We start from the raw sequence: 13,821 nt of genomic DNA, 5'->3' as shown, positions 1-13,821 counted from the left end.
CCGTGTTTTGGAAAGGGGGTGTGTGAACATTGTTGTGGCTTAGTGGTACACAACATGCTCTTGGTGTTTAAAAGGAAAACATTTGTCACGAGGGCTGGGCCTGCTTAAAACTCCACAAGAGGCTAAAGCCCATGCGATTGTTTTAATTGATACAGGGAAGCTAATGAAATGAGGATGTGGTAAGCTTTGCCACACTGTAAAATCTTACTTAGAAAATTATCAGTTTGCAAGAAAAGCTAAAAGGTAGGAAAAAAAAATAGTTTCTAATATTACAAAATGTATCCTTTGCACTATAGTGTAATTCAAGGGAAAGAAAAGGTTCTTCAGAGGGAAAATTCCTGTACATTGAAGAACTGATGAATTTTTACATCTGCTCGCAGTGGTGCGTAAGAGACCTGTCAGAGCCGACCCCCAGACTGGGGTGAATCTCCCAGTAACTCCCCAAAAAACCCTCCCAACAACCACACAACGTTCTCCCAGGTATGGGTGTGTAATGAGGCCTGACTTTCCCTGTGGGTTGTAGGGTGTTGGTTTAATCTGTGGGGTGCAGTTTATCCTAATTGGTTTGTTGTGCAAAGTTAGCTTTGCTTGAAATGTTTTTATAGCTCTACAATCTCTCCTTTATACCTCTTGGACTTTACAAGTCAGCCGCTGGGCAGAAAGGCTGCAGCTCCTTCCCCTGGTCTGGAACAGGTATAAATAATTTTAGAACTTGATTTATGCATACAGAAAGGTCTGTACAAACATATAGTCTTCGCTCATAGCAACTGCCTTTATTGTTATTGCTGTTATGGTAGATCACTACAGCTCTTCTGTCACTGTTAAGTAATGTAAGGAAAAAAAAAAACAAACCAGGGATAATACTCTGCAATTTGCTTGTAAAACAGTGTGTTTTGGGAGTTTATAAAAACAGTGTAAACTACGCCTTAGAGGGCTAACTGATCTGTTGTATTTTTATTGACCAGAATGAAACCAAAGATCACTCTGAGTTGTACTTTCTGTTTATAATTTACAGGTCTATTTTACTTGTCCTTTAATAATACAACTAACAAAACAGGACCCTTCTGACCATGAATAAACACAGAAGAAAACAGTTCTCGGGAAAAGAAAGCTCTACAGAGTCATGGAAATGCTCCAGTAAATGTTTAAGGTTTATTGTTGTAAGCTTTATGTTTGCCTTTTTTTCTTCCTTAAAGATAAATAGAGTTTGGTAGTGAGAAGAGGAAGTGCATTTAAGTGTACACAGCAGAGGAAATTAAAGTCTTCAAGAGCTTTGTTCTGTGCTGAGTTGTATAAGGACCAAGCACAAGGGTCTGAGCTTAAATGCAACTCCCAGACCAATGGAGGAAGAGTGCATGGGCATGGGCCCCAGATTAGGCTTCTTGCTGTTTTTTCCGTTCTCACAGCAGTCTGATCTGAGGCAATGCAGCTCTGCTATATCAGAGCTGATCTTCAGCACAGGCAGCCATGGGTGGGGATCGAGGTTGCAGAGCCTGTTGGTGCACTTAACCTTGACAAAATGTAAACAAGATGGTCAAGTTTCCTTCTGTAAGCTTTTGAGTAATTCACCAAAAGCTTGTACAGGTCTCCAGCACTTCTCTTTCTAAGGCTGTTCCGCGAGGAGCAGGGCTTTTCCCTGCAGACTGTCTGGCAGTTTATACTTTGATGAAAAACAGCTGTTGACTATGAAACCACAAGACATGGTGGCAGCTTTCTCTAGCCCTAAGGCCTGCCAAAAGGAAAGATATCTTGCTATACAAAGAGAAATACAGCTAAAATTGCATATCTAAAATTGCTCATGTCTTCATCCTCTGCTAGGGGACAGCTCTACTCTTACTTGTCTGTGGCAGCCAATGCCATTTCAGAAGTAAACTATGATTATGGTAGAGGCTTAACTTTGCATAAGAAAGTTGGAGTAGTAATGAAAGGCTTTCTTTCAACAGGACAAGGCAGGCAGTGAAGTAGATTGTGGACATTCCTCTGGGGTTGTTAAGTTTTGTCACCCCTTTGATTACTGGTCTTTTGACTACATAGTGGAGGATAATGCTCAGAAAACATACCTGGTGCCCATTCCAGTTCTAGAGAAAGAAAAGGCTTCTCAAAACAGGAATATCAAATCCTTAGAGACTCCATCACTAGAAATAGTAAGGAGGGATATTCACCAAAGGACAGATTTCAATGAATGTGAATGTTGTGCTTTGTCTTCCAAACCACTCAGAATGTGGTGTGGTAAAAGAAAAAGAATCCTGCTTCTTCCTGAGCTGGAACAACATGAGTCTGTCAAGTCTTCTACAACCTCCTGCGATCATCAGCCTTGTTCAGGAAGTGCTGAATGATACAAACAAGTGCTTTATTTATAGGAGACTTGGGTTAATTTTTATTCCAGTATATCATTGTCCTGCTTTTAGCTGGGATAGAGTTAACTGTCTTCCTAGTAGCTGGTACAGTGCTATGTTTTTGAGTTAGGTATGAGAAGAATGTTGATAACACTGATGTTTTCAGTTGTTGCTAAGTAATGTTTAGTCTAAAGTCAAGGATTTTTCAGCTTCTGATGCCCAGCCAGCAAGAAGGCTGGAGGGGCACAAGAAGTTGGGAGGGGACACAGCCAGGGCAGCTGACCCAAACTAGCCAAAGGGGTATTCCATACCATGTGACGTCACATCTAGTATATAAACTGGGTGGAGTGGAGGTGGGGGATCTCCGCTTGGGGACTAACTGGGCGTCGATTGGTGGGTGGTGAGCAATTGCATTGTGCATCATTTGTATATTCCAATTCTTTTATTATTACTGTTGTCATTTTATTAGTGTTATCATTATCATTATTAGTTTCTTTTCTGTTCTATTCAACCTTTCTTATCTCAACCCATGAGTTTTACTGCTTTTTCCAATTTTCTCCCCCATCCCACTGCGTGGGGGGGAAAGTGAGTGAGCGGCTGCATGGTGCTTAGTTGCTGGCTGGGGTTAAACCACGACAATCATTGATGCAAGGTACTTCAGCAGAGGCAGCTTGATTTGCTATAAACGTATTCACACAGAACAAAAATTCCTGGAAAATGATTATTTGACTAGTTGCACAAGTCTGTTTCTGACCCCAGAGGTGTTTGAAAAGGAGGGTCTGCAGTGATGTTCCAGCTGTAGGAGTAGAGTATTTCTGCTGCAACTACCTCTGAGGAATATGGAAGGTTTGACTAGTTGTCTTGTACAATCTGATCTGAGGTTTTTGTGGTAAATCCCATGGTCACAGTGCTGAGAGGGGTAGGAGCTCTGAAAACTTATTTGTTCTTGACAGCAGCTGGTCTAAACATCAGGCCTGAATTACACCCTGCTGTTGAAACGATGGTTCAGAGGGCCAGCTAAATTCACCAACTGTTTTCTGCTTTCTCTTTTACAGCTACACCTTTTTCAAAACTTTTTTGGCTTTAAAAAAATTATTTGGTGTAAAAAGAGCTGTTGAACTCTTCAACTTTATAATCGTTTGTCTGGTACACTGTTCTCTGATCCTGGCTAATACCTTCATCTGTGGTAAAAAACAATATTGGTAAACGTCTGATCATAAAATAATTTTCAAAGGCTCCTTTGTTTATACACACCCTTAGGTGACCTCCTCTGCTAACTGTGAGGTCCTTTTCTAAACTGTCTCCAAAAACCGCCTTCCAGAGCCTCAGGGAGCTGGAGTTCGTCGCCTCAGGGCTGGTACGTATAGCTCTTTGAAAGGCACAGCTGGAGTAAGTGTGGTAACTACATCTACACACCAAGGCATATTGTGGGCTGTGAAGTTATCGTCCTATTCCAGAGTTTAAATTTCTGCTGAAGAGCCTCAGTTTGTTTTAGCAATGGAGGTTGGTTGAGCTTGATGTGATAAAGCCATATTTAAAAACTTTTCCTCCTTGCTGGGTATCCTCAGAGGCATTTTTTCCTTTAGCAAAAAGGGTTTTAAATGTCTTGGAAACTTTGCCTCCTGTTCTGTCTTCTAGACCAAGGCTGGGCATAATTAAATTTGTCGCTGTTAATATGTACTTAAAAACAGGGCTGTAGTTGGAGAACAGTTGCATATCCAACATTGCACTCCGCCTTAGAAAGAAACAACTCATTTTCTTTTAAAATGCATGTGTGCAGCTGTGGAGACCACAGTGACACAGCTCTCTGAGCAGGACAACTATTTGTCTTACTGAGTCTCTACTCTGCTCCTTGGCTTCTTGAAACCAGGTTAACCCTCTAAAAATCCCTACTGCATCAGGTCTGTAAAATATCTATACATATATATAGGTGTATATATATCTATTTTTTTTTTAACATCCAGATCTGCAAAGACAAGATTGACAAAACTTGACAGTTTTGCACACATAAAGCTGCTGTAACATATTTGTTAGCAATGTACAAACCCACAGTATTTCCCATCGAGTGGGTCCCCTGTTGAGCATTTATTTCTCTCTTTACTACTCTATGCATTTCAGATTTAAATTGTCTTAAACAAAAAATTACCATTTCAAATGGAGGATCTTGAGTTCTCCCCGCCAGAACAAAGTATCTGTCAGTTATTTTTAATAGTCCAAGCCTCTTTCATGATTTTTAAGCTCCGATATTTGTGTGGTTTCAAAGCAACACCTCCTGGCAAGCCTTGGTATTGCTTGTGCAAGCAGAGAGATCTTCCTCTTGTATTGATGATACATGACAAACCAGCAAGAGAGCAGAGTGATATGCAACGATAGTCCCTCGTTGCAAATCATAGCGTGCAAATCACAGTGAGTGACGTGAATGTTACGACTTCCACTAGGGGAGAAATAAAAGTGGGGAACGTGTTTCAGAATTTTTTAAAATGAGAGCAAACATAAGCACTTAGTGCTGTCTTACAGGTATTGCTGCCTTTTTATTTATTTATTTATTTTTTATTTATACTACATGTGCTGGTTTACAGTGGACAATATCACCAAAAGCAATGCAAAAAGCCCCCTGTGAAGCGAGCAAACAAAGGATGCTTGCTATCATCCCCATGAACAGTAGTATGGACATTAGTGTTCATCTTTCCCACTTAATTTACTCCCTTTGCTATCCCAATGTAAGACTGACTGGCAGAAAATAGAAGTGTGAATGGAAATTCAAAACGGTTTCAGAAAGCTTCATTAATGTTCAAAGTATTGCATTCCCTTAGTGCTAAAGCGATGTGGCTGTCCTTATGAGCAAATGAAGATACTACAAAAGACAATGGAAGCATCACAGAAAACCACTAAAGAGCAAGATTACAGTCCCCTTATTCACAGCATCTACATGTGGTTTAAGGTGCTATTGTGCTGTATTAGCGTCACCATGAAACAATGCAACACACTGGAATAACTTGAGGAATCAGACATGAAGAATGCCAGGCAATTTATACAGAAGACAGGTATGATGTAAATGTTCATATACTTGTAATGAATAAAAGCAACACCGGTAATTGTAGAGGGGCATTTCTTGAAGGAGATAGTAAAACTGTCAATAATGATAAAAAGGTGTACGTAATCAATAAATGTTTCTGCTCTCCATTCCAGATTGCTGGTTGATTTATTGACGTACCACTAATGAAACTCTTTTCTGTCCAGTAGTGAAGTATGATGTTAAAAGCATCTGTCGAAGTTTGGCACCTCAATATCCAGTTTGGCCACGTAGGCTGCATCCTAGTATTTTGAGAGAACTGGCTGAAAAATTATCTGACTATTGGGGTTGGTATCACTAAGTTTTCAAAACCAGGGAAAACCTCAGATGACAAGAAAACCACTTGGTGGTTTGCCTGCCCTAATTGCACTCAGCCACAAACCTGGTGCAGTGCTATCCACGACAGCCTACGCAGGTAACCAAACTGACTGCTCTGGAGGCCGAGGAGAGGCCTGGCTGGGGCCTGTCCCTTGTCCGAGAGTCCCGATTCTCCGCCGCCTGCCCGGGGCAGCTGGGATTCCCACACGCTCTCTGGCCCGCGGGGAGCCCCTCAGAAACGACCGAAGTATTTCGGGGATACCGCCGCCCGCCACGAGCAACCGCCTCACGGCCTCCCGCCGCCCGCCCGTGGGCACCACCCCCCGACCACGCCCAACCACCGCCCTCGCGCCGCTGCGCCTGCGCGCCCCCCTACCGGCGGCGGAGAGGAGCGCGGCCCCGGAAGTGACGGGGGAGAGGCGAGGCCGGTGCTGAGCGGGGCGGTGCTGCCGGCGCCGGACGTGGTGCCCAGGTAACGCGGCGGGTCCGGCCGGGCCGGGCTGGGCTGGGGTCCTCCTGTCTCTCAGGCAGCGGGAGGGACGGCGCGGACACCGGGGGTCGTCCCTGAGGTGAGGGGCTGCGGCTGGCTCCTCAGCCCCCGGCCGCTGTCCGAGAGCGTTGGGCGCCTCTCCTCTCGGGACGGCCACCGGTGCTTCCCGGGTGAGCCCTGGGCGCGTAGGGCTGCGAGCTGCCGCCCGCCGCCTTGCTGAGCGCGTCCCGCTGCTCCCGGCTGTCGCTTCTGCTTTGCACGGGCCGAGCCAGGGTTTGTCCGCTCCTGTTTTGAGGCGCGTAGCTTCCACGCTTGCATATTTAAGAAGGAAAAAAAAAAAAAAAAAAGGAGTTCTACACATTTAAAAAAAGAAGTTACAGTTATCCGTGTCGCTAGCAGTTTCTCAGCCCTATAACGAAGCCAGGTGTTGGTAATGCCTATTTTGAGGCAGATGAACAATCGCAGGGTATTATCTCCTCTTCCCGGGAAGGAGGAAGCATTTAACTAAATCTCCAGACAGAATCTGAAGCAGATCATTACCGAGTTAACACTGTCGTGTCTACCGTAATTCTGTCTGAGCAAAACGTCCTAGAGGCTGTTGACAAAAAAAAAAAATCAGCACAAGCTTCTATGGTTTTGTGCCCTGTTCAGTAAAAAAAAAAAGGAAGTGTAGTAAATTTGATGCTTCTCTCATCTGGCAGAAGTTTGGAAGAGTGAAAGGGATGGCTTTAGCAGATGCTTCAGTTAGACTATCTTTGGCTTAGCCCGATAGAATGAAACAAAGTGATAACTGGTAAGAAGTGCAGCACTTAAAACTGTGAAGGAAGACAGCATCTTGCCGCCTTATAGGGAGAAGCAGTTCTTGGGGCAGAATCTAGTACCTCTAGCTTATTTTTGCTAAATGGATGGAGGTGGATATAAGTAACACTTGCAAGCATAGTACAGTGAAAATAAAACCTTTAGAGAAAATGGATAGGAACCTGTCAGCCTCCTTTCTCATTTGAGCTTTGTGGGAGTTTTGCTACTGGAAACTACTAAGACCTTGTTGTGACTTCATTTGCAGTTGTTTCATCCTCTAGTTTTACTACTTCAGAGGTAGACTGGTTTTAACATACTGATCTCATCTTCAAAGCAGAGTGAAAAAATAAATACTTTCTGCATTCACTCTGAGATGTATTTGATTCCTGATCTGATTGCTCCAAGCAGGCATTTGGGATGTGAGAAGTTACATTTTCATGGTAACTATATGTATCAGTAAGTGTGGAATTTCAAGAGAGCAGGTTTAACATGCTGTTACTGCTGAAAAGAGTGGCCCTCTGCACCTCTTTTCCAGCCCTCTGATTGTCCATTTTCATGGCCTCTCGTGTGCAGGCATAAGTGGCTGTGTGGTTGGCTGGATTCATCTGTCAAACCAGTCGGTAATTAGCGCCATACAGAAAATGAACTGATGGAGCTGACTGTGTGTCTGTGCTCATGTTAGTATATCTAACAAGGAGAGGCAGGTCCACCCATTTAGGCAGTGTTATGGATCAAAATCAGTTAAGCTGCTTGTGAAAGTGTTCCCTGAGGCTGCACTTCCCTGGAGAGGTGAGCTGGCCTAGTGTTTGTGGTTTGGGTTGGTTGGTTTGTTTGTTTGTTTTATTTTGGTTTTGTTTTGATTTTTTTTAGATGAAAGCTGTGCAATACTGTCTGTCTCCTTATTTCATGATATAGCTGATATTCTTAGCCCCCCCTTCCACTCTTTTACAGTAGAAATATTTTTATTTTGTTTCCTGAAGAGGTTTACTTTTGGGTGATGACCAAACTGGTGCATGTGGAGGGTTACAAATGAAGAACTGGAGAATTTTTAGAAATTTACCTGTGGTGATTATCACCAATAACTCCACTGGAATCATTGCTAAAACACATGTTCAGTTTTAGAGAACAAAAGCAGTTTTGCTAAATGTAAAGATGGGAGTACTAGCAGTAAGTAAAGAAATTGCATTTAGACACAAAAAACAGGTGGATAAAGAATTGAAACAGATGTAGTAAACAAAAAATTGCTCTCAGTTGCAGTCTGAACTGTATTTTAACAGCTGTTTCTGACATCGGGAAGATCTCTGTCCAAAAAGATGATAAAAGATGAGACTATTAGCAAAACTTTATTTACATCAGGGGCATGCAAAGAATTTTTTTTGGCATCTGAACAGTTTGGTTAGCTTCACTAAGACTAAGAACAATTGGCCTGAAAAAAAAAAATCAGTCTTTTGTTTATTGTGTTATTTTGAAGTCTATGTTAGTACAGCACATAATAGATTTTATTGAGATATTTAGTAGAGAATAAATACTTCTCCTTGTAATGTCCAAAAGTTTTATTTAAGCCTTTGTGACATAGTTTAATGGCTTCATTGCAGTGTTAAAATACTACTTTTTGAAAAAGTGCTGAATTTCCAGAACTTGGTGTGGTTTAGTTTTAAATGATTTTTGCACTGTGGCTCCTGCCCCTGTCTTGAACCTGTTCTGCGGTGTACACATCATATTGTTTAGAACTTCTTTCATGGAAACATTTCCTTTTAGGTCCCTTATTAAAATTATTAAAGCTGAATCTAACTGCTGTCCTTGTAGAATTTATCTTTACAACTTCTCATAAAGAAGGTGAATTGCCCTTTATATTATTCTTTGTTAGAAAAGATAGTGTAAGATTTAATAAGTTACTATATCAAATATTCTAGGCGGGTCTTAACAGTACAGTGCTTAAGTTAAATATTGACTTGCTGTATAGGACTTTGGTCTTGTGTAACCCTTGCCAAAGCTGAATCTGGGAGAAAGGTATTGTGGCAAAGATAATGACAACTTAAAATTACCCCCTACCAAACTGAAGCTAGTCTAGCTATGCAGAGAAGCAGCTAGTGATCACAGATGAGGCTCAGCTTGGTGATGCTTGTAACCGATTAAATGTAGATTTAATTCCTCTGTTTCTTTCTTGTCTCTGTTGAAGATAAAAATTAATTAAAATACCATTTAAAGAAAGTGTGAAATAAGGATGTAAAAAATGTTAGTGTTTTTTGCAGTGTAGTCTTTAACTACATAAGCATAAACCTTCCTGTAGAATACTCATGCGCAGTGTTGGTAGTTGCTGCAGCATGATGTGAGTAGGTAATTAAGTTTGTACCTGGGGGTGGTGACAGTCCCCTGTTTCTCTGTAGGTAGTGAAATGACTAGAATTTGGGGTCTCATCGCTGGTGCCAAGTCTGGTGGTCCTTTCTAATCTTGCTCTTGCTTATACTTAGACATACCTTTGGCTGGAAGAAATTCTGTGTGCCAGCTGTCAGGAGGTCTCATCTCTGGGACCACGCCTTCCAATTTAGAAGGCTCTTTGTGTTTTATATGCATGTGATCACTTGAAAAAATAAACATTTCTCATTCTTGCAAAGATTCACTTTCAAATATCAGCTAAGTGTAACTGGTTTAGTATTTCCAGCCTGTTCCATGCCTCTTTCCTTGCTGTTGTGGGCTTTCTTACAAAGGTCTAAAATCTGGTTGTTGAACTGCATTGAAAATAGAAGAATTTCTCTGGAACTGATGAGATAAATTTTTTTCCTTGGTGATGTGGTGTGTATCATTCTTGAATGCTTTGCTGTGGGGAGCTCAGCATGCAACAGAGCGCCATGTATTAAAGAAAACTTATTTTTCTCAAGCTAAGAGGCTTTGTAGGTGGGAGGCTTCTTAGATTTTCTTTTTTGCCAGTGGGGAATAGGAGTTTCAACCTAATCAGGAGGTTGTTAGCAAAAAAAAAAAAAAAAAAAAAAAAGAGTCAGTCAGTCATCTAAGGTGCTTTAGGTGAAGGAATTTCTGCATCCTTTAATAGTAAGATATTTTGAGCTGTTTATACGTGGGTGAGGTCTGGTTTACTGTTAGAATCTAGTTCTAGGAAGATTTTTCTCCTGTGTTATTGGAAGAAGGTTGGGTATGTCTTGTCAACTTTGCTACAAACTGAGGTTTCGATAGAAGAAACAATTTGTTTTAGATGGAGGATTGGGTTGATAAATCCTGCCTTTTTACTAATTCATTTTGAAAACGTTTGTCTAACTGTGATGGGCATGAATTGCTCCTTGCTCACTCTCTGGATATTCTGGAACGTGCATTTATAGAGCTGTCTGTGAAGAGCCTGTGGAATAAAAGGTGGTTCAGGCTTTTAGCATTCCTGTCAACTTTTTCCACTTTGTGAATTTAATGTTGTAGTCTGATTCATTTTCAGGTATGTTTCAGAGATGCATGGATGTTTGGTGTGACTGAGATCAAGATTTAGGTTAAACTCCAGATGGCGGTCAGAGGATTACTTTGAGAGCTAATTACGAGTATTCTTTGTGTAAGTCTGAATAGTTACATCACAAAGATTTTTCTTTAATGATTCATCGGGCAATTTAGTGGGGAAAAAACCCTCAACTTTTTAACTTTCTGATGAAGCGTGTTTTTCCTTAGCCCAGCTGGCTCATATTGAGCAGCTGTACCCCCATACTTGCAGGCTATTTTAATGGGTATTAATTTTCTGACTCTGAAAATGAGATCTATGATATCTCTGAAGTCTGGATATCTCTTTTTCTCTGCATGTGTGGCCTACATTTCTCCTTGCATCCATCTACTGAGTAAGCGTACTGCTGTGTTGTGAGCTGTGAACAAATACCTCTACCCGTGGTTTATTCAGGTGTAGACTTCGTTGAGTTAGTGAATGCTATTTTTGGAGTTCCCTCAGGGAGAAGGTGGTCAGCCTATCTAACCTCAGAGCTGAGCAGAGGGGAGTGTAGCAATGTCAGCTTTGGTGTCACTGTGCTGGATCAGCTGTTGGTGGTGGTTCTGTCAGAGACGATCCTGTTTTCTGCAAAGGGGTGTTAGCGGGGTCATCCAGCAGCAAGTTGGTGAGAAAATATTCATTTTACTCCGTTGGTTTGTTATTGTTGCCAGGAAACACCTTGTCCACATTTCAGAGACTTGCGAGTTATGGCTGCTCCTACCTTATATGAACAGATTTGCCCTACGATGCATAGATAAAGGTCAATGCTCCTGACATCTGCAGCTCCAGGTCACTGTGCCAGCCTGTCTTGTCCGGTTGCATTGTCACTGTCTTATTTGGTGTCTGGTGCTGCGGCCACTACAGTTTTGGCCTTTGGTCTGTGGCAGGATGGCTTAGGGCTAAAGGCAATGAAGTTTCCTCTCAATTATATCCCTCCCTATTTTTGGACTACTCGGGTACCCCTCGAAGACTGGTGCTGTTGTATCCTGTGCTGCTGCTTGCTTCAGATCAGCCAAGCACCTGAATGTTGGTGGAGGTGGAGAAAACATAGTGCTGGGGTCTCATGCTGATGGTGCCATGGACCTCAGCAGGTAGCAAATTGATTTCTGAGTTTTCCTTCACATCATTTGTTTTCTACCGGTTTTCCTTATAACAACCTGAATGCTAAAGTTTGCGGTGTTGCTTGGTGGCATTAGGACACCCCTTTGGGAATGAGAATTTTTAAAAATTGCTTTAGTCATAGGGTTGGTAGGAGGACTTCTCTCTCTTCATATCTTCCTAAGTAAAGGTTAGCATGTCATATAGCTGACACAGAGTGCTTTGACCTTCCTGCTTCACTTACAAATAGAGCGCTCTTTTAATGGGTTATTTACCTTCCTCAAGTTACAGTGTCCCGTAGTTTCGATGTACTTGCCTGTCTGTAATGGGAGGAAATACTGGTGCTGGTTAACTGGTTTGATGTGTTCTCATGATTAGAGACCTCCTGCAGCCTGATGGGCAGAAGATTGAACAAATGTTCTGGCTGTAAGCTACAAGTATTTTTGTGTTCAATCATCCATTGCCTGTTCCTGGGGGCAAGAGCTCTCTGGGGAGAGATAAGCTAAACTGTTGATGGGTGCTGCTCAGTGCAGTCAAGTTCAGGAGCTCAGTAAGCTGACCAGGTAGGCAGTCAACTGAGGAGATACCTGTATAGAAGCCTCCTAGTCCTCAGAGCCATAGGGAATATTTGCAGGGTCATTTTTTTTCCCTGTGTCTAGGGCCAGAATGTTCAACTTGCAACAGAAAGAGTCATCATGATGTCCCTAAGAGATGAAAGGCTTTGTACAGGCTTTCCTTTGCTTTGTCAGGGAACAGTTGGGACCTTGGGACCAGCACCTTGAGCTTGCTGGCAAGCTGGCTGCTTTCCTGTGGTTCCGAACACACTGAAGCAGCAAAGATCATTCGCCAGATTCTGAATGTGAGATTTGTACAGTGCCCTCTTCAGAAACTGGATTACCATGAAGTCGATCTCTTTGCCTTCATTCTAACAGAAACTGTCAGTTCTCTTTTGAAAAATCTAAATCTAAGCCCAGGCTTCCTGATTCATGGAGTGGGAGGCTATTGTATGTCTGACCCCAAATTGGCTGCTACTCAAGGTTCTGCAACATGTGATGCCTTGTGTTGCATCAGATGATGGATGGGTGGTTTTGTTGATTCCCTCCTGGCCAAGGCATCCTTGAACCTTCTGCCTATTTTGTGGGAAGCCCATCTGGTTGCAGGACCGAAACAAAACCCTAATTTCAGACTTGTGTTGCATCACATGGGCTGGGTGCTGGGTAGTTCTTGACACTTACAACAGCCGGCTCTTGTCCAGTACGAGACTGTCATCAGTACCAGGAAAGATGGTAGTAAAGAACCTGCTCAGCCAAATGGCTAGTTTCCCCTCTTTGTGCTCAATGAGTTCAGTGTTTTCTTTGGAGGTCATAGTACTTCATACTCCTTAATTTCTCTTCTTTCCTGCTAAGTCATGCTTTTTCCAGGTGGCTCCCTAAGATTTCATTTCAGTCTTTTTTTCTGAAACCTCATACCTCCAAGGCAGAGGTCTTATACCATACTTGTGTGTTGAGAGAAGACTTTTTTTTTCTCCATAATCAGAGGATTAAATCTTCCAGACATTCTTTGAAGCTACTACTGAGAGAGCAAGGCTATTTCCAGAGTCACTTGGAGGTGCATTAGAGACTCTTAGGAGCTTGTTTATGCTTTGTGTGATGAGAGATATTCCTTGTCCTCCTTTCCCCCGGGCTAGCTCAGATTATGCTGATAATATTAGTGAAGAACACTTCCAAGTCTGATGTCACTCTACAGCAAAAACCTGGAGGTTTGTTGAGATACTCACCAAGCACTGGGACTTTGCAGAGTCAGCCAGGAATGAAACTGCATTTTGTGGAGCAAAATGTACTGAGGTTGCTGTTTGCATGGAGAACTCTAATGCTTCTTTTTAGGTAGCTGCGAAAGAGTAGCTCCAAGCAGAGCTCTACACACGTTGTGTGTGTGCAAAGTTACTTGAAGTTACAGGAGAGTTGCTTTTAAGTGGCTGGTCTTCTTTAATCTGTATTGTCTGTATGACACTCTACTCCTTCTCTCTTTGTAGTTCTTTCAAACTCCAGCAGCAAGTCAACAAGAACTATGAGTTTGGGATATATGTAAAACCTCTGTACCTGTGAGCCTGCAGAGAGGTGTGGGAATTGCCCTGCAGATATGGCCAAAGGGGAAAAAAAATCTTGGGGAGACTATGCATCTCAAGCAGTCAAGTGTGAAAGTGAAAATGGATAGTATATGCTGAGCTGTAATTATT

The 13,821-nt window shown here is 42.3% G+C and overlaps 1 protein-coding gene across 3 annotated transcripts in view; it reads left to right on the top strand.

Annotated features, from left to right (window-relative positions):
* The first annotated feature begins 6,112 nt into the window (after window positions 1-6,112).
* The window catches only part of MAP3K13 (mitogen-activated protein kinase kinase kinase 13), an 83,941-nt gene continuing 76,232 nt past the window's right edge, over window positions 6,113-13,821 (top strand). For 2 of the 3 annotated variants that reach the window (XM_052804728.1, XM_052804733.1), the window contains exon 1: window positions 6,113-6,199. The gene's annotated coding sequence lies outside the window, so the exon portion shown is untranslated. The other variant, XM_052804729.1, reaches the window with a different exon arrangement.

The sequence above is a fragment of the Harpia harpyja genome, chromosome 12 (genome assembly GCF_026419915.1).
Source record: "Harpia harpyja isolate bHarHar1 chromosome 12, bHarHar1 primary haplotype, whole genome shotgun sequence".
NCBI lineage: Eukaryota > Metazoa > Chordata > Aves > Accipitriformes > Accipitridae > Harpia > Harpia harpyja.
Note: the sequence above shows the minus strand (reverse complement) of the source record. Positions and strands in the feature narration are given on the sequence as shown.